At 40.3% G+C, this 25,614-nt stretch overlaps 1 protein-coding gene across 11 annotated transcripts in view; it reads right to left on the bottom strand.

Moving 5' to 3' along the window:
- Positions 1 to 25,614, bottom strand: part of eml5 (EMAP like 5) — a 311,453-nt gene that overhangs the window by 196,058 nt on the left and 89,781 nt on the right. The window lies entirely within an intron of this gene.

Below are 25,614 nucleotides of genomic sequence, written 5' to 3'. Positions count from 1 at the left end.
AAGGGCTAAATAATAACTAACAACAAAATTAACTATTTCTTACAATTCAGACCAATATTTTCAACATTTTATTTGCTAAAGTGAGTAAAAAAGAAAAGTAAGGTCAATACGTCTTATAAATGGCTCTAATTATAAATATTAGTTTAATAGTTTCTGGAGGTAATCGAACACAGTGACCATTAAGCCAACAAGGAATTGCAAAACTTGAAAGTAACTGGGCATAATGGTTTTCTTCCTGGCCAAATTTACACAGCAACAGACAACCATAGAAGATAAAATGCAAATGTATGTGATAGTTTTGATAAACTATTAAGGTAATCATAGACTTGAACACATTATCACCAAATGTTATTATGAGCCTTCACACTGGTATGTCTTACTGCCCGTTGTGATGTTTTGCATGCTTGACACAATGGTTTCCTAATTTATTCACCAATGCCTATGAATACAAATTTCTTCTCTCCCAGGTTTTAAACATCTGTATTCAAAAGCATGGTCCCCTAATGAGTGCAAATGCAGAATAATTTTGAATAAATTTGAGCAACATCATAGTTTTTATTTTATTGCTAAACAGGAAGGTCTGAAAACTATTGTCCTTTCATTAGCACGCAAAAACAGGGATGGAACTAGCAATACTTGCACCTTCAACTGTTAAACAAATAATACAGATGTAATTTGTGAGTTTTTTCTATGACTGAACGGCTCTTCTGTACTGCCAATAAGTTAAGGAAGATAAATCAATCATTGTTTAATCGTTGATGGAAGCTTAGTTTTGGCTGTTGTCTAAAGAAACCTTCTTCTATAGCTGCCAAGCACATGATTAAGCTTTAGTCCTAAACAGATCAAATAATATGATTGAATCAATAAACTGGAATCAAAGTAAATGAGCCATGCCTTAAAGTGATAGCAGTCAACTATTACAGCATTTTCCTGCACTATGTTACAAATTTGAATGTATTTACAATCACTAAATTTTAAATGAAAAATAAAATTGCACTAACTGCATTAGACTTGGTCATATCTGCATTAAAATGCATATGTGACTCTATGTGATCTATAACTGCAGGCAACTTCATTACTAGTTAATCAGTCATACTACTGTCATATATAGACAATCACAGCAATTTGTTGTCAAAGTTTCATAAACAGCCAAATGCATGTAAGCAGTACTCATTTTGGAGCCATTTTTGCAATGCCAAAAAAGACACCATGCTTTTTTTTTTTATAAATTACATGCATTTCCTTTTTACTGTATTAACAATAAACAAGTTAATATTTCTAATGTAGTAATATTGAATTTAACATCTTTCTCCCCATTAAAACCCATAGTATTTATTATAAATGTTAAATAAAGAATGAAAACTGTACTGTATTTCTCCCAATAGTTTTGCAATTCAATGCAACTTTACCATTTTCTGCTGAAGATCTTAGATATAACCAGAAGAGTAATTAATGTTGAGCTAAGAATCCACAAACCATTTATGTACCCTTAGCTTGACCTATAAATCTAATTTTTAATTTCTTAAGACTTACAGAAGTGGCGCTGTTAGAACATCACTGCAATGCTTGTGAAAAAAGGGGAAACAGTCAGGTAATTAAATAAAAGCAGAATAGTGAGATGATTAGAAAATAGAAACCAAAGGAACATTCACAATTGATGTCAGGTCATAAATTAAGGTCTGTTACACTTTAAACAAGCAAAGCCAGCAAAGAACTTTAAAAAAGGCAAATAACCTTAATAAAAATGGAAATAAACAACAGAAAGAGTCACACACATAGTATGATGAAACAATAATATAATATTGATAATTATGTAATAGTTTAAACTCCTCAATAAAAATTATTGTGTAGTGGATCTTCAAAACATGTCTTTTCGTGATCTTCAGTCAAGGGGAGTACTCTTGAGTGATATTTTTATTTCCAGACCTGTGTCATTCTAAGGGCTTTATTCAACTCCAACCTGCTGAACCAAATTTAGTCCCACAGCTTCTCCCGCTCACAGCACTAAAATTACATTGTGTACCATAATGTATTAAGGCAGGTCCCACAAGCCCCACAGTAATTCCACCAGAAATTATGTCTCTAAGTGTCGATCAAGTGCTGCATTAATTAATTAAATTTATTAAAGCCGTTGCCAGATACCACCTTATGTTGACGGTCGGATGAATTCAACCCAATATCAACAAATTCTTCAGGATAATGTTCAAGCATCAGTCACAAAGTTTCTCTGAACATGCTGGTAATTTTTAGAGTTATTTTATCATGTTTACTGTGCTTTCATTTTGTTTCACTTTTTTCCTTAGGGGATTCACCATTATGAAAATTTTAGAGCCTCTTGCTTTTGGTAACAACATCCACTGCCATCGTGTTATTTCCCAGAAACTAAAATTGAGTTGCCACAATTCAAGACAGCAGCACACTGCTGCCAATTGTATAACTTTCCTGAATGTTTTTAAAACAAATTTCATAAGTTTCAAAGTTATTTATTTATTCTTGTCTTTATGGGCTCTAAACTTTGGGACACTTTCTGGTGTTTATTGTCTTTTTTGTTTTTTTACCCATCCTGGTTTTTGACGATAATTCTTTCTATGTCCTAAATAATCCTATGTTAATCATCCTTCCCCTATTCTTAGGCAAATCAAAAGTACTATTGAAATATACAAAGTATCTCTATAATAAATAAAATGACACAATAAACGGCATTTAATCACATTTAATATGTTTTTGTTATAAGATACACTACCACTCTCTGTATAACAACTAAATGTACTATTTGGAATCAAAATATTGGTCTCTAGTAATATGAACACTGAATTAAAGAAGGCATAGTTTTTCAGATGAAAAACTATATCAACAAATATCTTCAATCTCTGCTCTTACTGAAACTGTACTTAACATGTTAAGAAAGTAAAGCGATATACCTGAAAAGGATTACAATGGCAAAAGACACCATGCTTTTTTTTATAAAATTCATGTTTTTCCTTTTTTTCCCCATTAACTTTAACCAAATTAATATTTCTAATGTAGTAATACTGAAATAACCCTTATACAATACATTTTAAAAAGCTTGTTTCAAGAGCTTCCAACATGCCTCAGGTTACCATTATTGTGCTTTACTGTAATGATGTGATTCCTGAATGGATAAAAAAATCTTTATTACATAATTACCAGTGTGATTACAACATTGATTTAATGATCAAGACAAATGCTGTGAGAAAGAATCTCTCCTGGTTAAAGTTATATGGGAACACTCATGCCGGTTGCTGCAAACCAAGTGACCAGATAGAAAAATGAAACTAGTAATCTAGCACAGACTCTAATAATAATTATGCCCTCAGGACTAACACATTTTATTCAGTAAAGACTCTTGACATGCTTAAAATGACTATTTCAGCTACACTGACAAAGCACTCTTGTACTCTTAGGATACTAAACTGCTAAAGTGACATTTACTCTTTGCCCACGTGCCAAATAAAAACCAAATCTTTTAGAAAGCCGTCTAAAAAAGACTCTAACTAGCATATTTGCTTCCCTTGACAGAAATTTCCAAAAAACATAATCACAGATTATAGACTAGCTCTGTTTAAGTAAACTGTAAACTCAATTTACTCTGTGTAGTAACAGTGGTGATAGTAGTAGTAGTAGTAGTAGTACAAAAGAGCTGCCTTACTTACAGACAACAGTGAAATTCTTATCTACAAGTCCGAGCACCATGCAATGTCACCAGCCCTCTGCTGCTATTACAATGTGAATTGAGTATTGTTCAAAAATGAGCAATTATTATGTCTTTAATAATTTTATTTACAATGTTAATAAGCTTAGTTGATTCACAAGTGTCTAGGAAAACTCAGTTTGTCATTTAAAGAATGTCCTCAGTAGAATCATTTCAGTTCTAAGGCAATTTACAAGATTCAAAGTAACACGTTACAGGTGTTTATACAAAATTATATAATCTTAGACTTTTTGTTTATCCCACTGGTGCAGAAATATGTACCATTTAAAAGTCTGTTGCTTGATTAGGCCAGTTTTCTACTGAGGTGTGGGATCTGTAATGATGAAAATGTATCCATTAGGAATATCTTATATTCAATGCCCTGAATGGAAGTGTGGCTCATGTGACAGTCTTGTGGTCTATGAATGTGCAGATTTGTGCCTTGTCCTTCAGTATTGCTTGGCTCCTTAGACTCATTAGCATAAAGATTAAAGTTCTTGTGTAAAACTAGAAAAAAACATTAATCACCTTAACTGGCATTATATATTATATAACCCTCACACCAGATGCCAGACACCAGATAAAAGTCCAATAATCTATATATATAATTCACTAAGGCAAGACAACCATGGAAAGCACGCCGGAAGGGGCATGGATTCACTGAGCTGCCAACAAGTAAGACACCTATAGCACACGCAGGAAGGAGCCACGCCCACTAACTCCTAGCACCTCCGAGCCACGTTGACTGTTCATAGAGGCATGTTTCTCGCGGAGGTGAATCGCCATATGCAGTGCTGTAAAACGGTTTGCGAGGGGTATCCCATGGGATCCTTAAAACAATTCTTTCCAACTGAGGTTAAAACACAATAAAGTAAAAACCGAGTTTTTGGTTACGATGCACGACCCCATGCACCATAGCAAACTGTTTTACACACTACATACAGCAATTCGCATCCGTGACAAACATGCGTCTTCTTCACTCACGGACAATTATATGTTGCTCTCTCCAGAGTTCCATCTTTTCATTCACTTTCTGTTGTATCCTCAAACCCTCCCTTTTTAGACAACTGTGTCTTTCCAGAAGTGTTCAACCATCAATAAATAATTATGCTGCGTTTGTTATGCCGCGGCTTCACTATTGTGTTGTATTTTGCTCTCTCCAGAGTTCCATCTTTTCATTCACTTACTGTTGTATTCTCACACCAACCCATTTTAGACAACCGTGTCTTTCCAGAAGTGTTTAGCATTCAATTAATAACTATGCATGAGATTGAGCGTGAGTCTACCAGGCGCAGAGAGGCGTGGGTAAGCCGTTGAACCCCATTCGGGCTGCAAACCGTGGAATTCCCACTAAGTGCGACTCATACGCTCCCACTGGTTGTGTCCCAACCCTTTGTGCACACCCTCCTCCCACCTCGCTACTACCGTGGTCGGGTGTCTTGGTGGATTCTATATAGAAAAGCAGCCAAAACCGCACAAAGGAATGAAACGTCTACGTGAGTCACAGATGCATCCAGACTGTGTAAAGACGACAGCGACTCCAGTAACAAGTTGGAGGTGGGCACATGAGCGGGCAGTGCATACTGAACAAGAAATCAGCAGACTAGCATGACGGAGAGAACTGAGTGGACGTCCTTCTCCTCTCCTGCCGTTCCACACTCCGTGCCTGAGCGCAGTGCACTTGCATCCCTCCATCTGGCAGGAGAAGGCGCGATGAGGGTCCGCCAGTTTTCAGTCACGGACGATTGTGTGTTGGTTCGTTCCATGCATTGTTACAATGTTGCTTTTCTTGCTGATTTATTACATTACCGATTTTTCAAATGTTCATTTTCTCCCTGTGCTTAAAAATCATTAAAAAATCGGCCTGATTGTGCGGCGTATGGTACGCGGCGGGTTGGTTTGTTTAATTTATTAGGACAATAAAGTGCGCAAAGCACCCTACACTCCACAATACTCATACAATACTCAATAAATCAATACACAAATCAATCCTCCTACTCCCAGACGCGTTGCCACCCTTCCTCCCGACTCAGTTTGTCCATCTGGGATCTCTCACAGTATCTTATAGATCTTGACCCGGAAGTGCTTCTGAACCCTCAGTCCATGTGACTTCCTAGCACTTTCAAGTCAGACCAAAACTCTTTTTTTTCATCCCGGAAGTACATCATTTCCTCTGTCGCTGTGCCTAAGATGTACTTCCGGGTTATAGGGAAAATAAACATCTCCAAGCCTCCCTGCAGCATTATTTAAAAATAACGTAACATGACTGTCAATTTAATTGCTTTGTCACTGTTATGAGTGTTGCTGTGATATATATATATATATACTAGCAAAATACCCGCGCTTCGCAGCGGAGAAGTAGTGTGTTAAAGAAGTAATGAAAAAGAAAAGGAAACATTTTAATAATAACGTAACATGATTGACAATGTAATTGTTTTGTCATTGTCATGAGTGTTGCTGGCATATATATATATATATACAGTGGTGTGAAAAACTATTTGTCCCCTTCCTGATTTCTTATTCTTTTGCATGTTTGTCACACAAAATGTTTCTGATCATCAAACACATTTAACCATTAGTCAAATATAACACAAGTAAACACAAAATGCAGTTTTTAAATGATGGTTTTTATTATTCAGGGAGAAAAAAAAATCCAAACCTACATGGCCCTGTGTGAAAATGTAATTGCCCCCTGAACCTAATAACTGGTTGGGCCACCCTTAGCAGCAATAACTACAATCAAGCGTTTGCGATAAATTGCAATGAGTCTTTTACAGCGCTCTGGAGGAATTTTGGCCCACTCATCTTTGCAGAATTGTTGTAATTCAGCTTTATTTGAGGGTTTTCTAGCATGAACCGCCTTTTTAAGGTCATGCCATAACATCTCAATTGGATTCAGGTCAGGACTTTGACTAGGCCACTCCAAAGTCTTCATTTTGTTTTTCTTCAGCCATTCGGAGGTGGATTTGCTGGTGTGTTTTGGGTCATTGTCCTGTTGCAGCACCCAAGATCGCTTCAGCTTGAGTTGACAAACAGATGGCCGGACATTCTCCTTCAGGATTTTTTGGTAGACAGTAGAATTCATGGTTCCATCGATCACAGCAAGCCTTCCAGGTCCTGAAGCAGCAAAACAACCCCAGACCATCACACTACCACCACCATATTTTACTGTTGGTATGATGTTCTTTTCTGAAATGCTGTGTTCCTTTTACCCGATGTAACGGACGCTTGCCTTCCAAAAGTTTAACTTTTGTCTCATCAGTCCACAAGGTATTTTCCCAAAAGTCTTGGCAATCATTGAGATGTTTCTTAGCAAAATTGAGACAAGCCCTAATGTTCTTTTTGCTTAACAGTGGTTTGCGTCTTGGAAATCTGCCATGCAAGCCGCTTTTGCCCAGTCTCTTTCTTATGGTGGAGTCGTGAACACTGACCTTAATTGAGGCATGTGAGGCCTGCAGTTCTTAGACATTGTCCTGGGGTCTTTTGTGACCTCTCGGATGAGTCGTCTCTGCGCTCTTGGGGTAATTTTGGTCGGCCGGCCACTCCTGGGAAGGTTCACCACTGTGCCATGTTTTTGCCATTTGTGGATAATGGCTCTCACTGTGGTTCGCTGGAGTCCCAAAGCTTTAGAAATGGCTTTATAACTTTTACCAGACTGATAAATCTCAATTACTTCTGTTCTCATTTGTTCCTGAATTTCTTTGGATCTTGGCATGATGTCTAGCTTTTGAGGTGCTTTTGGTCTACTTCTCTGTGTCAGACCGCTCCTATTTAAGTGATTTCTTGATTGAAACAGGTGTGGCAGTAATCAGGCCTGGGGGTGGCTACGGAAATTGAACTCAGGTGTGATACACCACAGTTAGGTTATTTTTTAACAAGGGGGCAATTACTTTTTCACACAGGGCCATGTAGGTTTGGATTTTTTCTCCCTAAATAATAAAAACCATCATTTAAAAACTGCATTTTGTGTTTACTTGTGTAATATTTGACTAATGGTTAAATGTGTTTGATGATCAGAAAAATTTTGTGTGACAAACATGCAAAAGAATAAGAAATCAGGAAGGGGGCAAATAGTTTTTCACACCACTGTATATATATATATACATACAGTATATATACACACACACACATATATACATACATATATACACATACATCCACATATATATAAATATATATATACATATCTACATATACACACATACATATACATACACACACATATATAAACATATATATACATACATATTTACATATATACATATTATACACACACACACACACACACACACACATATACAAATAATTAAATGGGCAGGCTATTTCGTATCAGTGCAATACGCTGCTTGTTAAAACGGATGACTCCCGCTCTTACGTGCAAGTCTGCGTGGATATTGCCCAGAGGGGACTGGGCGGTCTCTTGGTCTGGAACCCCTACAGATTTTATTTTTTTCTCCAGCCTTTGGAGTTTTTTTTTGTTTTTTCTGTCCACCCTGGCCATCGGACCTTACTTATTCTATGTTAATTAATGTTGACTTATGTTTATCTTTTATTGTGTCTTCTATTTTTCTATTCATTTTGTAAAGCACTTTGAGCTACATTTTTTTGTATGAATATGTGCTATATAAATAAATGTTGATTGATTGATTGATTATGAACTATCGTTTCTGTTCAAGTTCTATTTAAATTTTAAATAGAAGGAATTTTCATTTAGTCGACAGAATATTATTCCGGAATAAATCAACTCAAACCTTAAAAAACTTATAATATTTTGCTCTCCATAAAAATATATCCTGTCTAAATTATACAAGTTAGAAATAAAGTAAACGTTAAAAGAACAAACTTTCAAATTTCTTTACTCTTATGTAATTTTATATAAAAAATAAACTTAAATTTTAAATATCCCAAAAGATTTTACTCTCCATAAAAATATATCCTGTCGAAATTATACAAATTCAAAATGAACATGGTGCATAACAAAACCTGGAAATATAAATAAAATTTGTTCTTTTCAGCAATAACAAATCAAATCATTCAGTTGTCTTTGCTCTTATGTGATCTTATCAGAGCTGGACGCCTGGCATCTTTTTTTGGCAAGAAGTTCGTTTATGTTTGGTGTGAGGTTCTGTGTTGTGGAGATTCTCAGGATGGACTGCAGGTGCTCATCAGTAAGGCGACTCCAGTGTGCTTTTTTGTTAGTCTTCATGACTGAGAAGAGCTTCTCACACAGATATGTGCTACCAAACATGCACAAGGTTCGAGCCGCATGTAGTCGGAGCTGGAGCATTTGTGCGGGAATGGAGTGAATAAACTGTGCGGGCCGTGCAGTATCGTACTTTGCCTTCAGTGTGCCATTACACTGCAGCTCAATCACCTCCATCTGAATCTGCACAAGTGCAGTTTCCACATCGATGGCAAATGGGTTGCGATACAACTCAAAATTATTTTTTTGTTCTTCAAAGTCACCAAAGCGCCGTGCGAACTCAGTGTGCAGTGTGCTCAGTTTATCAGCAAAATGTGTATTTGGGAACACCGTTGTGCCGACTTGGTTCAACATTACTTGGCAACAGGGAAAGTGGGGCAAGTTGCACTGGTGCATTTGTGTCTCTCATAAAAGTAGCTTCACTTGAAATCACTTTGTGATTTTGCACGGGTAAAAACGTCTGCTGAAGTGTCAGATTCTTCTTTAACTCTTCTGCTTTCTGTATCTTGTGCATTGCATTCAGGTCTTTCAGGTTATCCTGATGTTTTGTCTCATAGTGCCGTCTTAGATTAAATTCTGTAATTACTGCCACATTAGCTCCACAAATGAGACACATGGGTTTACCGGCAATATCAGTAAAAATATACTCAGCCTCCCATCGGTTTTTAAAGGCTCTATGTTCAGAATCACCTTTTCTCTTTGGCATCGCGTGGGCTAGCTTCGCAATAACTTGCAGCATCATAAGCTAGACTTGATCAACGCGGTAAGTGTTCGGCAAGGCAGCTGAAGCGCTGCATTATGGGATCTGTAGTTTATTGTGTTACCAGCGCTTCATCTCCCCAGGCCATTAATAACAATAATACAGTATATAAAATGATCTTGCGGCGATTTAATTACGCGGGCGGATGTGGCCCGTGGGCCTTGAGTTTGACACATATGGACTAAATAGAACTTGAAAAGATATATTTTTTCGAAGGTGATCGCGCAATTCAGATCGAGTTGACGCGCACTACAGTACATCGAGCCCGCGTGCTATTGTGGTTTTGCCTGCGTGCCTTAATAAGTTACCCTCCCCTCGCTCTTACTTTTTTACCATTCATCTAATGAATACACTGAGTATGGCTTTACCAAAACAATCATTGATTGCAAAAAAAGTATCCATTATTCATAAAGCTTCAATTGGTGATCTGTCTTTCTGCGTTAACCGCATATTTTTTCATACGTCTGAAACCAAGGGGATGCAAAGGTAAAAGTGCATCCCCTCTCCGGAATCGAACCTCGGCGCTAAAGTCGAAGCCTCTACTATTAGCCACGCGTGTGGTTTATCTATTTGAGCGTAGCAATATAATTCGGTTTTTGTTCAGCACTCTTTGGAACTGTTGCTTTTTGTCTGCGCACTGCGTCAGTTCACGTGAGCCACTAAATATGGTTTTATATGTCACTCGCTCGCTTCTAATTGTTTCGCTGCCTTCTTAATTATATAATGCATGTTTTCTTAAGCGCTTTTTGGAGCTCTACCTGGTTTTCTACGTACTGCGTAATTACGTGGGAGGCATGATGATGTCACACGAAACTCCGCCCCCCACGGCTTTCAAGCTCAACTCCATTACAGTAAATGGAGAAAAATAGCTTCTAGTTATGACCATTATGCGTAGAATTTCGAAATGAAACCTGCCCAACTTTTGTAAAGAAGCTGTAAGGAATGAGCCTGCCAAATTTCAGCCTTCTACCTACACGGCAAGTTGGAGAATTAGTGATGAGTCAGTGAGTCAGTGAGTCAGTCAGTCAGTGAGGGCTTTGCCTTTTATTAGTATAGACACACACAGTGATATTTGAGAAGTGAAATGAAGTTTATTGGATTTACAGAAAGTGTGCAATAATTGTTCAAACAAAATCAGGCAGGTGCATAAATTTGGGCACCACAAAAAAGAAATGAAATCAATATTTAGTAGATCCGCCTTTTGCAGAAATTACAGCCTCTAAACGCTACCTGTAGGTTCCAATGAGAGTCTGGATTGTGGTTGAAGGTATTTTGGACCATTCCTCTTTACAAAACATCTCTAGTTCATTCAGGTTTGATGGCTTCCGAGCATGGACAGCTCCCTTTAACTCACACCACAGATTTTCAATTATATTCAGATCTGGGGACTGAGATGGCCATTCCAGAACGTTGTACTTGTTCCTCTGCATGAATGCCTTAGTGGATTTTGAGCAGTGTTTCGGGTCGTTGTCTTGTTGAAAGATCCAGCCCCTGCGCAGCTTCAGCTTTGTCACTGATTCCTGGACATTGGTCTCCAGAATCTGCTGATACTGAGTGGAATCCATGCGTCCCTCAACTTTGACAAGATTCCCAGTCCCTGCACTGGCCACACAGCACCACAGCATGATGGAACCACCACCATATTTTACTTTAGGTAGCAGGTGTTTTTCTTGGAATGCTGTGTTCTTTTTCCTCCATGCATAACGCCCCTTGTTATGCCCAAATAACAAAATTTTTGTTTCATCAGTCCACAGTACCTTATTCCAAAATGAAGCTGGCTTGTCCATATGTGCTTGAGCATACCTCAAGCGGCTCTGTTTGTGCTGTGGGCGGAGAAAAGGCTTCCTCTGCATCACTCTCGCATACAGCATCTCCTTGTGTAAAGTGCACCGAATGGTTGAACGATGCACAGTGACTCCATCTGCTGCAAGATGATGTTGTAGGTCTTTGAAGCTGGTCTGTGGGTTGACTCTGACTGTTCTCACCATTCGTCGCTTCTGTCTATCCAAAATCTTTCTTGGTCTGCCACTTGAGCCTTAACTTGAACTGAGCCTGTGGTCTTCCATTTCCTCAATATGTTCCTAACTGTGGAAACAGACAGCTTAAATCTCTGGGACAGCTTTCTGTATCCTTCCCCTAAACCATGATGGTGAACAATCTTTGTCTTCAGGTCATTTGAGAGTTGTTTTGTGACCCCCCATGTTGCTACTCATCAGAGAAAATTAAAGGAGGAGGGAAACTTACAATTGACCCCTTAAATACTCTTTCTCATTATAGGATTCACCTGTGTATGTAGGTCAGGGGTCACTGAGCTTACCAAGCCAATTTGAGTTCCAATAATTAGTTCTAAAAGTTTTGGAATCAATAAAATGACAACGGTGCCCAAATTTATGCACCTGCCTGATTTTGTTTGAACAATTATTGCACACTTTCTGTAAATCCAATAAACTTCATTTCACTTCTCAAATATCACTGTGTGTGTCTCCTATATGAAATATTTAACTGACATTTTTTAACGCAACAACCAACGATTTATACAGGAAAATAATGACTATTAATAAGGTTGCCCAAACTTTTGCATCCCACTGTATACATATATATATATATATACACACACACACACATATAAACATATATATATATATATATATATATATATATATATACAAATCTACATATATACATATACATATATATATATATATACATACATATATATATATACATTTATATATATACATATACAGATCTACATATATATATATACACTGTGAACTTGAACCCGGACACACACAGACGGACATCGTTGGATCCACCACACACTGTTTATTTATAATATTTACAAGTATTGTCATGTGCACTCCCCAGTGCCTCTTGCACCGTTCCCCCAAAGTCCAGGCCACACAGTTCCACTGCCTTTCTCCTGGCTGCCTCTAGTCCTCCCTCCAGCTCCGTCCTCTTCCACCCGACTTCTGCTGATGACTGGAGGGAGGCGGCCCCTTAAATGGGAACCCGGATGGGCTCCAGCTGCTTCCCGGCATTCGTCCATAGCCACACCCCTGTGTGGCGGAAGTGCCAGCTGCACACCCGGAAGCTGTCCGGGTGTCCCCTGTCGTCTTCCCCCCAGCACTTCCTGGTGTGGCGGAAGTGCTGGGCTCCCGGGATATTCAGGCACTGGGGTGCGCCTGGCGGTGGCCACGGGTCCCTACAGGGCTGTGCTTCCAAGCCCTTCACCCGAGGCCCCCAACATAACCAGGACAGACGCCCCCTCGCGGTCTGGAGGAGGCACAAGCCCTCCTCCGGTCCTCCTGGGCGTCCCGGCTGGGCTCCAGCCCCGGCCGGGTACCACAACACATATATATATATATATATACTGTATACATATCTACATATATATATACATACATACATACACACATACATACATATATATACACACATACATATGTATGTATGTGTATGTGTATATATATATATATGTATGTGTGTATATATATATATATACATATTTATATATATATACTGTATACATATATATATATATATATATATATATATATATATATTCAATGCATTCGTAGTCTGAATCACAATGTAATTGTATGGGTGGTTTCCTACCAGGTAACGCCTGTGGTTGGTCAGCAAGTCGGCTAACATCCGCCAAGGTGCCCTCTTTCAGTTGCGAGAAGCAGATCATAGAATGGTTGAAATAGTTTTACTGTCAAATAATGCAAAGAGTATGCAACACGTATTTTGCCCTAATTCTGGGCTCATCAGGCGTACACACCATACAATCAGATTGTGATTCAGACTACTAATGCATTGAATCTACATACTGTCAAATAAACGAATCACACACCGTGGTGCAATGTATGAGGCTTAGCCTCTAACGCTGACGTTCTGAGGTTCGATTCCCGAGAGGGAATGCAGTGAGTGTGTATGCCTGATGAGCCAAGAATTAGCGCGAAACAGGTGTCATGTACTCTTTGCATTATTTGACAGTAAAACTATATATGTGTGTGTGTGTGTGTATATATATATATATATATATATATATATATATATATATATACTAGCAAAATACCCGCGATTTGCAGCGGAGAAGTAGTGTGTTAAAGAAGTTATGAAAAAGAAAAGGGAACATTTTAAAAATAACGCAACATGATTGTAAATGTAATTATTTTGTGACTGTTATGAGTGTTGATGTCATCAAGGATTTGATTATCATTATTTCTTTCAATCAGGTTCGTATTTGGAGGTGGGTTGTGTTCAAGTTACATTTCGTGTTTGTCAACCGTTGTAAAGATAACAGGTTTCATTCATCGAAGTGTTCACTACCCAAATCGGTACTCTTATCTGAGACATCACACAATGCATGCATGGGTTTTTTTACACTGTCTTCCTTTAGCTGGACATTGACTTTTTCCACCGTGTGCTTTGTTTCCGCAGTAAGCGTACACACCATACAATCAGATTGTGATTCAGACTACAAATGCATTGAATGTAATTACCCCGATCTACATACTGACAAATAAACGAACCACACACCGAGGCCCAACGTAAGAGGCTTCACCGCTGACGTTCTGAGGTTCCATTCCCGAGAGGGAGTGCAGTGAATGTGTACGCCTGATGAGCCCAGAATTAGGCACGTGTTGCATACTCTTTGGATTATTTAACAGTAAAACTACATATGTGTATGTGTGTATATATATATACACAGTACAGGCCAAAAGTTTGGACACACCTCCTCATTCAATGTGTTTTCTTTATTTTCATGACCATTTATATTGGTAGATTCTCACTGAAGGCATCAAAACTATGAATGAACACATGTGGAGTTATGTACTTAACAAAAAAAGGTGAAATAACTGAAAACATGTTTTATATTCTAGTTTCTTCAAAATAGCCACCCTTTGCTCTGATTACTGCTTTGCACACTCTTGGCATTCTCTCGATGAGCTTCAACAGGTAGTCACCTGAAATGGTTTTAACTTCACAGGTGTGCCTTATCAGAGTTATTTAGTGGAATTTCTTGCTTTATCAATGGGGTTGGGACCAGCAGTTGTGTTGTGCAGAAGTCAGGTTAGTTGGACGATCATTTATTTTTCAACAGGACAATGACCCCAAACACACCTCCAGGCTGTGTAAGGGCTATTTGACCAAGAAGGAGAGTGATGGAGTGCTGTAAATGGTCATGAAAATAAAGAAAACACATTGAATGAGGAGGTGTGTCCAAACTTCTGGCCTGTACTGTATGTGTGTGTGTGTGTGTATATATATATATATATATATATATATATATATATATATATATATATATACACTAATAAAAGGCAAAGCCCTCACTGACTGACTGACTGACTGACTGACTCACTCACTCACTCACTCACTGACTCATCACTAATTCTCCAACTTCCCGTGTAGGTAGAAGGCTGAAATTTGGCAGGCTCATTCCTTACAGCTTCCTTACAAAAGTTGGGCAGGTTTCATTTCTAAATTCTACACGTAATGGTCATAACTGGAAGCTATTTTTCTCCATTTACTGTAAGGGAGACTTATTCAGGCAGGCAGGCGACAGCTCAATAGCTCGAATTTGGATATAAGTAGGTTCTATTTAGTCGCCAGAAATATCTTTGTTAGGAATGGAAGTTGAATTTAGTCTTTAAATTTCTATGGTAAAGAAAAAGTTATGCAATGATGACTACATTTAACTATATAAAGTCAAAACTTGATTATATAAAGTCACTGTCGGAATAAATAAAGTCAAAACTTGAATATATAATGTCAGCGTCGGTATATATAAAGTCAAAACTTGAATATATAAAGTCATTCCCAAATATATAAAGTCAAAACTTGAATATATAAAGACAGCGTTGGAATATTTCGGAATATATAAAGTAAGCGCTAGAATATATGAAGTAAAAACTTAAATATATAAAGTCAGCGTCGGAATATATAAAGTAAGCACTGCAATATTCATCCATTTCCCAACCCGTTGAATCCGACCACAGGGTCACGGGGGTCTGCTGGAGCCAATCCCAGCCAACACTGGACGCAAGGCAGGAACCAATCCTGGGCAGGGCACATGCATCATTTTCAAAACATTAACCGAACAGTGTTTTTTTAATTTATTTTTCTGAATATGTTTTTGTTCACTTAGTTCAGTTCTGAGTCGTTTCAATCAATAGATTTTGACTTTGACTTTATATATTCAGGAATGAGTTTATATACTCCGATGTTGACTTTACATAATCAGGAATGACTTTCTAAATTTCGACGCTGACTTTATATATTCAGGTTTTGACTTTATATATTCCAGCGATGACTTTATATATTCAACTTTGACTTTATATATTCAGAAACAAGTTTGACTTTATGTATACCGACGCTGACTTTCTATATTCAAGTTTTGACTTTATATATTCTGACGCTGACTTTATATATTCACAAAATCAATTTATTTGCCTGTTTGGCACCCCATAATATATGTGTGTGTGTATATATGTACACATGTATGTATATACGTATATATATATATATATACAGTATATATTGTGACGGACAGCCGGGTCCCATGCCCGGCAGGGACGCCCCTGCTTCTTCTGTTCCGGGGGAGTCGCCATGGGCAGTCCAATACCTCCCCCGGGACGCTTGGTGGCAGCCTCCCTGGCCGACGGTGATTCCCCAACCGCCCGCAGGGCTCCATGGGAGATGGAGTCCTCCACAGCTTGGTTGGGGCCCGGCATGGCCGCTAGGGGGAGCTGCCTGCTTCCCACAGCCCGGCTGGACGAGCTTTCAGCCCCACCCGGAAGTTCAATTAGGACCAGGTGGTTAATCACCTGGAATGCTTCCGGGTGGGCTATAAAAGGCCCCAGCCACCACCACTCGGGGAGCCAGAGTTGGGAGGTGGAGGACTAAGCTTGCGGAGTAGTGGTGGAAGAGAAGGTGGAGAAGTGAGTTTTGTGGCTTTGTGCTTTTGGGACTGTGTTTGGGCTGTGTGGCACGGGAAGACGTGTCACACAGCTGAAGAAAAATAATAAAGCCTGAGTGTTTTGTACACGTTGCCTCTGCGTGGTCTGTATAGGCGTGCTATATAGCGCCTTTTACAATATATATATATATATATATATATATGCCAGCAACACTCATATCAATGACAAAACAATTACATTAACAATCATGTTACGTTATTTTTAAAATTTTTCCTTTTCTTTTTCATAACTTCTTTAACACACTAATTCTCCGCTGCGAAGCGCGGGTATTCTGCTAGTATATATATATATATATATATATATAGCAAAATACCTGCGCTTTGCAGCGGAGAAGATTTTACAAGATGGCGCCGACTGTTGAGGCACGCCGTCAGCCGCTCTGGCTTTTTTGTTTCTTATTAGTCCTGCTTTTTCCTCGGCTTACCTGTTCCTGTGATGCTCTTCTTGACTCGATCATTTCTTATGATCGCCTCACCCTTCTGGCTCTTGAACGAGTGTGGGATTTCTCAACATCTGACCCCTGAGTTCAGTCAAGCCTTTGGCCGACTGTTTGAGGAAGTCCCAGCTTTCCTCATCACTGCCTACGGCTTGGCCGGTCGCCAATGGAAACGCCGCCGGGTAAGCGGTGGCATCAGGGCTCGGCTCCGAGCTTCCCGGATCCTCTCTAGGAACAACTCTCCAGGCTCCCAACATGAGGTAATGTTGCCGGAATGCCATTTGCCCTCGGACGCTCCGATGTACCTCCCTGCCTCGCTCCGTCACGCCGCCGGGGTGAACTTTAACAACCTACGCCGTATCATGACAATATCAACCGCCACGGCTGGTACGTCTCTGTTGACGTCCTCCCAGCCGGTTCGTTTCGCTGATAAATGCCAGATCGGTCGTGAACAAAACTTTCATCCTGAAAGACTTTTTCTTTCTAATGGCCTGGATTTTTATGTACCGCTGAAACCCTGGTTTTTACCGGGCGAGACGCTCCCACTCACTGAAGTTTTGCCTCCGGGATGTTCCTTTATCAACACGCCGAGGCGCAGCGCGTGGCTTATTGACCTTATTTAAATCTGATTTTATTTGCAACCGCCCTTCCTTTCCCCTTTCATTTTCCCCTTCAACTTTTGAGCTCAGTATGTTTGAACTAGTCTGCTCACCACCGCTGCTGTGCACACTCATTTATCGCCCTCCAAAATACAATAAGAACTTTTTAGATGAATTTGCAGCTTTCCTGGCTGATATTACCTGCAGATATGATCGCTTCCTTTGTTTGGGTGATTTTAATGTCCATGTCTGCTGTCCCCTTAATCCTCTAGCAAAAGACTTTCTGGACATTATTGACTCCTTTGGTCTCTCTCAACTAGTGAACAGACCAACACATGGACAGGTTCACACACTGGACCTGGTTCTTTCTCGGTCTCAGAATCAGTGACTTGGACATTCTACCTCCCAGCTTTTCTGATCACTCGCCTGTTCTGTTTAATCTGGATTTGGTCTCTGTTGAGCATGGTAAATCCACCACCACTCGTCCCTCCGTGTCATTCCCCTCTGCTGCTGAAGATTTTACAGCTGCTTTTCACCAATCTCCACATCATGTGAATCCACGGATGCTGATGTTTTATTGCAAACTTTCCACACTTCCTGCTGTTCTGTGATGGATGTCGTAGCCCCACTCAAACGGAGACAATCCAAAGTCAAGCATGACCCATGGCTAAATGAACAAACTCGCTCCATCAGGCAAAACTGTAGGCGGCTAGAACGTAAATGGAGGAAAGATGGTCTCACTGTTACCTTCGACTGCATGAGTGACGCGTGGTCCCAATACCAGAGAGCGGTCAGAGGTGCAAGGAACCGTTTTTTCGCTGACATCATCTCAAAAAACTCTGGCGATCAACGTGTCTTATACAAAACACTAAATGCTGTCCTCTCTCCAGCCGTAACTGTTTTCTCTGCTGCCTCCACTGCTCTTTGTAATCAGATCCTCACGTTTTTTCTGGATAAGGTCACGAACATTAGATCCCAGATCTCCATTTCTTCTTCTGGCTCTGTTGATTTAGCCGCTCCTGCGCACGGTTCCCTCACCAGATTTGAACCTATTTCGCTCCCCCATCTGGAAAAATCGTTGCCTCAATGAAGCCTTCGGGCTCTCCGGACGATGTGGTGCCGTCCAGACTGCTGAAAGATGTGTTTCCTGTGATTCGATATGATGTCCTAAAGATCATAACTAGTAGTCTATCCTCGGCTATAGTTCCTCATGCTTTCAAACACGCAGTTGTACATCCAATTGTGAAAAAACCTGATCTTGACCCTGCCATTCTTTCCAATCTTCGTCCAATCTCCAAGCTACCTTTCTTGTCAAAATACTAGAAAAAGTAGTTTATGAGCAATTAACTCATCACCTACAGGACCATCAGGTAATGGATCTTTTCAGTCAGGCTTTAGGCCCCAACACAGCACAGAAACGCGCATTTACGTGTCCTAAATGACGTCCTTTTGGCATTGGACTCAGGATTCCACGTGGTTATGGTTCTTCTCGACTTATCTGCTGCTTTCGACACAATCGACCACGACATCATGATCTCCGACTCAATCCTGGGCTGGTGTATCTGGCTTAGCCCTCGACTGGTTCAGGTCATATTTCTGCAACAGGACTCTCAGAGTCATGCTAGACGATTTTCATCTGAATCAGTCCCACTCCCATGTGGGTTCCCCAGGGTTCCATTTTAGGGCCACTACTTTTTCAATCTACATCCTGCCTTTAGGTGCAATTTTTAGAAAGCATGCAATTTCATATCACCTATATGCTGACGACTGCCAAATTTATTTCTCCCTCAAGCCAACTGACTCCACCAAACCTCTCCTCGACTGCCTATCTGACATTAAGGACTGGCTGGCTGTAAACTTCCTTCACCTGAACGATTCAAAACCGAGGTCATTGTTTTTAGTCCCGACTGCAAACAGGCTCCACCCCTTGGCCTCGTTTCTCTTCCCATTCCAGTAACTTCGTCTGTCTCCAATCTTGGAATCAAAATGGATACGTTCCTGAAAATGGATGCTCAAGTCAACAGCACAGTAAAATCCTGCTTTTTCCATCTAAGGCGAATCGCCAAACTCAAGCCTATTCTTTCTAACCACCTCCTGGAATCAGTAATTCATGCATTCATTACGTCCCGGCTTGACTACTCTAATTCCTGCCTTTTTGGTATCAGTAAAGCCACACTTTCTAGACTCCAACTGGCTCAAAATGCGGCTGCAAGGCTTCTAACTGGAAGTAGCAGAATCCAACACATTTCACCAATTTTGAAAACCCTTCACTGGCTGCCGGTTAGATTCAGAATCGATTTTAAGATTCTCCTCCTAACCTATAAGGCATTAAACGGTCTAGCCCCCGCCTATTTGAGTGTCTTGCTCCATTGTCACAATCCCCCTCGTGTTCTTAGATCCACAGATCAGCTGCTCCTAACCGTTCCCAAGGCACGTTTTAAAGCTCGTGGTGAAAAGGCTTTCTCCGTCTGTGCACCCAGGCTCTGGAACTCCCTGCCCTTAGTGGTTAGGCAAGCCGCTTCAGTCGCCACATTCAAATCTCGCCTAAAAACGCACTTCTTCACATTGGCTTTTAATTCTTAACCTGTTTCATTTTCCACTTGTCTTTTGCTATTTTCTCTATTTTATTTGGTCCCTTGACCTGTTTTTAGTATCTCTGTTTTAATTCTCTCTTAATGTTTATTTTTAATATTTTGCTTTTAGTCCTGCTTGTTGTAACTGTACAGCGCTTTGGTCAGTTGTAATGCTGTGTTTTTAAGCGCTCAACAAATAAATATGGTATGGTATGGTATGGTTAAAGAAGTTATGAAAAAGTCAATTTGGAGGATGTGTTGTATTCAAGTTACATTCCGTGTTTGTCAACCGTTGTAAAGATAACAGGTTTCATTTATCGAAGTGTTCATTACCCAAATCGGTACTCTTATCTGAGACATCACACACTGCATGCATGGGTTTTTTTTTACACTGTCTTCCTTTAGCTGGACATTGACTTTTTCCACCGTGTGCTTTGTTTCCGCAGTAGCTGCACTTATGAATATGCTTGTATGCGTACTGCGTTCACAGCCAGTTCACGTGAGCCGCTCGGAGTACATGCATTGAAGGTCGTTTGCATAAGCACAGTCCTTCACCCGCGAATATTGACCTTATATTGGCAGGCACTCAATTACGTGGGAGGTGTGATGACGCGGGACGCAACTCAGCCTCCCATGGCCATCGAGCTGCAGTCTATTACAGTATATGGAGGAAAAAATAGGTTCCAGTTATGATCATTATGCGTAGAATTTTGAAATGAAACCTGCCCAACTTTTATAAGTAAGCTGTAAGGAATGAGCCTGCCAAATTTCAGCCTTCTGCCTACAAGGGAAGTTGGAGAATTAGTGATGAGTCAGTGAGTGAGTGAGTGAGTGAGTGAGTGAGTGAGTCAGTCAGTCAGTCAGTCAGTCAGTCAGGGCTTTGCCTTTTATTAGTATAGATATACAGTATACAGTAAGTCCACTTTTGGCTGTCTGTATGTCATAAAAACTGTGCATTCCTAGAATGAATAAAACAAAATATGTCAGCTGGGGCAGGGCAGGTCTTCCTGCTAAACTGTGCCACCATTCCAGCATAGTGTCCATTGAGTTTACTACTGTTGACATGAGAGGCCATTGATGCTCGTACATGGAAAGTTCACTGGTTCTAATGGAAGACTTATTTGCATTGTATATAATCAGGATTATTGTTGCGCCTTATAAAATATATACTTGAGTCCTTTGGCAATCTTCCTATTGCTCCATCAGCTGAAATTGCAACATATAATATAGTAGAACGGTGGCGCAGGTTAGAAAGCCCGGGTTCGCTTCCTGGGTCCTCCCTGCATGGAGTTTGCATGTTCTCCCCGTGTCTGCATGGATTTCCTAAGGGTGCTCTGGTTTCCTCCCACAGTCCAAAGACATGCAGGTTAGGTGCACTGGCAATCCTAAATTGTCCCTAGTGTGTGATTGGTGTGTAAGTGTGTGTGTGCCCTGCGGTGGGCTGGCGCTCTGCTCTGGGTTTGTTTCCTGCCTTGTGCCCTGTGTTGGCTGGGATTGGCTCCAGCAGACCCCCGTGACCCTGTAGTTAGGATATAGAGGGTTAGATAATCGATGGATGGAGTTAGCACTGCAGTACGGAACTGGAGGGTATACAGATAAGGCACCATTCACCATGAAGTTGCACCTGCACCTGGTGTTGTTGTAGGCTATAACTGTGACATTTCCAGCAGCAACTCAGTCATTGTCTACCTCACTTCAGTGGTGTACAGCTGCATATAAACAGCTTTCAGTTCTATTCATTAAGAATATTTTTCTTAATTGCAGAAAAAGAGCAATGGTAAGTACATTTTAGAAAAGGATCTATTTTAAAAACTTATGAAAATATGTCAGTTTGATCACATATATGGCATTATTTTTTTAAAATAATTGATGTGAAAGGCTTGATGAGAAATGCAAAGGTTAAAGGCAAGGATTTTAAGACAGTCGTAAGACCAGCAATGATGTTAGGAGATGTGGCATGGACAGTAAAAGGAGTACAGGAGAAGAGGTTAGATGTGGCAGAGACAGAGAGACAATGAATATGTGGACAAAAAAGCAATTGTAATGGAAGTACAGGGAAACAAAAATCAAGGGAAGCCAAAGTGGAGGTGGATGGATAAAGTTAAAGAAGATCTAAAGGAAAAGGGTATGACTGGCGAGGTAGTGCAGGACAGAGATGTTTGGAGAAGGTTGATCCAGCACAATGACAATACATAGAAGTGAGAAAAGATGAAGAGGAACAAGTAGAACAAAGTACTCGATGAGAAATGAATGGAAATAATTATGCAATGAAGGTAATATAAACATAAGCATATTTACCCCTTTCCTTTCCAATATTACTAACAACAATGGTATAATGAATTATAAACAAACAAGGTAAAAATCATTTGATAAGATGTGACCAGGATAGTGAGGTAATGCCATTTGTAGTTATACTATTGAGGTAACAAGGTAAAGATATCTATTGGTCAGTACTAGGGGAATGGAAACAGGTTGTTTGCCTATACGATTTCTGCTATAAAGGGAGTTGCTGAGCATACTAAAATGATTAATGCCTTCTATGAAATGAGTAAATATGCCTGCCCTTTTCCACATCAGGGCTTAGAACTAAACAACAAAACAAAATAATGGCCCTGCATCATGCACATATAGTAGTTCTCTTTATAATCCTAACAACTGCAATACAGTATTTACTTCTGCAAATCACAAAACATATATAATAAACAGAATAAAGGCAACTGCAGTATTTATGGGCTACTGACACCAGCCATTTATTTTATAAATCTCTTTTTCCATTGCAGGATCACAGGTAGAGAGAATCTACCCCACCAATATTGGGCACAAGGTAGAAATTGCCACCACTAGTTTATAACAGCTCAGTCACACTGCTCCCATACAACTGTTTTTAAATCTAATATCCACAACTTTATGTGGGTTTGAAACAAAGTATCCAGTGTGATAGATAAAGGGCGCTATCGTCCTCTTGAACCCGTGGACAAAACGTCAGACACCAGATAAAAGTCCAGTTATTATTTACAGTATTTGAATAATACTACAGTGCACAAGCACCCTCCACTCCACAATACTCATCCAATATAATACCAATAATCAATAATAAACACTCCACCACTCCTAGATGCGTTGCCACCCTTCTACCCAGCTCAGCTCAACGCTCTGGTGTTTCTCAGTCTCTTTTATAGTCCCTGACCCGGAAGTGTTTCTCATCCTTCAGTTCATGTGACTCCTTATCACTTCCGGGTCAGATAAAAATCCTCTTCTTCATCCCGGAAGTATGTCACTTCCGTTGTCGCTTTGCCTATGACGTACTTCCGGGTTATAGGGCACATGTGACTCTCTGGGCTTCCCTGCAGCGTCCTCTGTTGACCCCCTGTGGTATCCAGCAGGGCTGTAGAGGTAAACACCACTGTCCATGATTCTCTGCTGTTATCCAGGGCACCTCCATGCTGCCGGGAGACCTCCAACTGGCGGCCTGGGGGTATTGGCCGGGATGACAAGCCGGCCATAGACCACACCAGAGAAAGAAACTGAGTCACCTGAGGCAACACATACAGTAGGCCAGACAATTCCAACCCATCCATCCATCCATCTTCTAACCCGCTGAATCCGAATACAGGGTCACGGGGGTCTGCTGGAGCCAATCCCAGCCAACACAGGGCAGGACACACACAAACACCAAGCACACACTAGGGCCAATTTAGAATCGCCAATCCACCTAACCTGCATGTCTTTGGATTGTGGGAGGAAACCGGAGTGCCCGGAGGAAACCCACACAGACACGGGAGAACATGCAAACTCCACGCAGGGAGGACCCGGGAAGCGAACCCGGGTCTCCTAACTGCGAGGCAGCAGTGCTACCACTGCACAACCGTGCCGCCGACAATTCCAACATATTCATATATTAATGCTACATCTAATAAGCACTATAATACCTAGAATTATATGGGTTACGGTCAAATAGATAGAAAATAGAAGAAATTGCCCAGAATTCTATAAAATTAGCAGTTTATAACACCGCTTAAATAAACAGCAAGCATCCATTCATCGTTATTGCAATTCCAGATTTTGTAGTACAGCGTTGTCTATACAAGCAGTAACGGGCATAAGAAAGGAATAATCACTGACTGGGATGTCAATCCGGTTATCAAAATGTTTAATAAGCTAAAAAAGTATGATAGGTTATCTATCAATACAATTTATTTCATAAGTAGCAAAGTACCCACAATTCGCAGCGGCGAAGTACTGCCTTAAAATTTTTATTAAGAAGAAAATTAAACCTTTTTAAACTGAGGGAAAATATACCAATTATTATTTGTTAAGGATCTCTTTGTATACCACATTTTCAATTCGGCCCTCCGGTTGTAATATGACCAAGCTGTGCGCTGAGCTTGCTCTTGAGCATGCAATGTACAGTTGGCCATGTGAAAAGTAATCTTGTCTCAAATCTCACAGCTTGGATTGCTGCTGTCATAATCAGTTTGAGTTTCATGGTTTGTTTCAATTACAACGGTATTTGCAAGACTTGTGTTGAAGTGACATTCGGCATCTGTCAAGCATTGTAAGCATACAACCGGTTTCATCAATATCTTCACATCCAGCTTTTGAGAGTTTAAACATTCATAAACATCAAAGTGTCTACTACAGAAATCGTCACCTGTGAATCTAAGATGTTTAAGAGGCATTGGCAGTTGTCGAAAGGTGTAAAATATTTGGCCATTTCGGTACACTTAAAAGCGACAACCGAACAATTCAGCGGCAGCCATCAACTCACATGCAGAACCATAGGTAAAGGGCTTAAGCATTTCACTCTTATAGTGCTCCTGTGTAGTATAATTATCTCCTGTAACGTCTTCAGTCCACACCTTGAACCTATCCCAGTCATTCAATAAATAAGACACAATGTTCCTCCGGATATCAAGAGTGAGCCTGATATGGCCATGCAATATGTAACAAAGAGAATGGAAAAGGCAGGTGCCATCTCTGGGCATGGAAACCACTCAGTAAGTGACAGTTCTTTGATCGATGGTGATCACCTCGATAGACATGTTAATGGGGGTATGGTTGGAACGATAAAGGAAATGGGTACCTGAACAATGTAAAGTAAGTCTAAAATACCTACACAATAACTATAATCGTAATAAACGAACAATAAAACAGTGCAGAAGCCGTGGATTAAATAAAAAGGCTGTAGTTATCAGCAGGGAAACGTGAATCCCGTGGCGAAACAAGGAAGGGAATGTAGAGACCGGAGCAACGGACGGTCTTATATAAACAGGCAGCCAACAACATGGGAGGCGTTGGGTTGGGGGAAACAACGTCGCCTCACACAGTGACCGAGCTGC

The sequence above is a fragment of the Polypterus senegalus genome, chromosome 18 (genome assembly GCF_016835505.1).
Source record: "Polypterus senegalus isolate Bchr_013 chromosome 18, ASM1683550v1, whole genome shotgun sequence".
NCBI lineage: Eukaryota > Metazoa > Chordata > Cladistia > Polypteriformes > Polypteridae > Polypterus > Polypterus senegalus.
Note: the sequence above shows the minus strand (reverse complement) of the source record. Positions and strands in the feature narration are given on the sequence as shown.